At 38.5% G+C, this 1,489-nt stretch overlaps 1 protein-coding gene across 1 annotated transcript in view; it reads right to left on the bottom strand.

Annotated features, from left to right (window-relative positions):
* Positions 1-1,489, bottom strand: part of ADCY9 (adenylate cyclase 9) — a 210,918-nt gene that overhangs the window by 97,371 nt on the left and 112,058 nt on the right. The gene's annotated exons all lie outside the window — the stretch shown is intronic.

Here is a 1,489-nt window from a genome sequence, read left to right as displayed (position 1 = left end):
AGAGGGCTGGGCGGGTAGAGAAGTGCAGCACTGAATGAATGGAAATCCAAATTCTCTGTAAATGTTCATTAAAAGTATTTAAAAAAAAAAGAAACGAGAGCATAACTCAAACAGATGTATGCACACCAAAGTGTACTGCTGTAATAGCACAGTAGCAAAGAGAAGGAAGCAACCCAAACACCCATTTACAAATGAATGAATAGAAAACTAAGGTACATTCACACAGTGCAATGTTATTCAGCATTGAAAAACAACTCATAAGCCATTATACAACATGGGGGACCCTGGAGAACATTGTTCTGAGTGAAATATCTCAGTCTTAAAAGGACATATACTGTATAACAACACTATTATAAAATAGGATGGACGGTGATGAGGTGGGCAGAGAATGGGAAAAGAGTGCATAGGTATTGAACACTGAGGTAGAACAGATAAGGGGAAGAACTGTCTGAAAGGAATATATGATTAGGCATTATTTATATGACAACTATCTGGAACAAGGGGTGCATTGCTGGCTGGGCTTGAGAGGGGGAAAGCAAGGGAGGGAAGAAAATGTGCAACAAAAAAAGAGGAAAAAGTAATTATAAATTGAAAAACAAGTAAACTGGGAGGGGAAAGGTGGAGGAAGGAAGAAAAGGTGCAACCATTAATTAATGAAAATCCAACTTTTCTGTAAACTTTCATTAAAATTATAATAAAATAAAGTTTAAAAAATAAATAAATTGACCTCAGTATTTTTAAATACTGCTACAAGACAAACTGCATTGGGAAAATCTGCTGTCAAGGACCTCTCCAAAGTACTGAACAGCAACAATGTCAGTCTAGAGACAAAGATGCACCTGATCCACAATTCACAATTACTTGCTATGTATCAGAGAACTGACAATGACTAAGGAAGTTGAGTTGTGCTACTGGAGAAGAGTACTGAGCACATTGTGGACTGCTAAGAGAACAAACAGGTCTATACTAGAGAGGGTGAAACCGAGCTGTTCCTTGGATGTAATAATTCTGAAGTTCCATTTCACATAATTTGGGCACAGAGTCAGGAGGCACCAGTCCTTGGAGAAGGACATCATGCTTGGAAGGGTATAGGGACAGTGCAGGAAAGAAAGACCCTGGGTGAGATGGACTGACTCAGTGAATGGGGTTATGGGGGCTGGTGTGTCAGAGACAATGAGATTGGTTCAGGATAGGGCAGGATTCAGAGCAACAGTGTTGCTATAGGTCTCAGGCAACTCAACAACAACTATAAACATTGTTCCATTATCATCAATTTTTGCTTGTATTTGTTTGCATGTATGTGTTCATATGTGTTTATGTGTTTGTATGTGTTTATATCAAAAGGAATTGGAAGGCACAGAAGAATTTCATGAAACAACATATGAGCAAGAGTCTATGGTGATGAAAGAAGAAGTTCAGGCTGCTTTGAAGGACATGGCCAAAAATAAGGCTCCAGGAATAGATGGTATACCAATTGATATATTTCAGT

Source organism: Elephantulus edwardii, unplaced genomic scaffold (genome assembly GCF_000299155.1).
Source record: "Elephantulus edwardii isolate Elephantulus edwardi_28Jun2011 unplaced genomic scaffold, EleEdw1.0 scaffold00209, whole genome shotgun sequence".
Lineage (NCBI taxonomy): Eukaryota > Metazoa > Chordata > Mammalia > Macroscelidea > Macroscelididae > Elephantulus > Elephantulus edwardii.
Note: the sequence above shows the minus strand (reverse complement) of the source record. Positions and strands in the feature narration are given on the sequence as shown.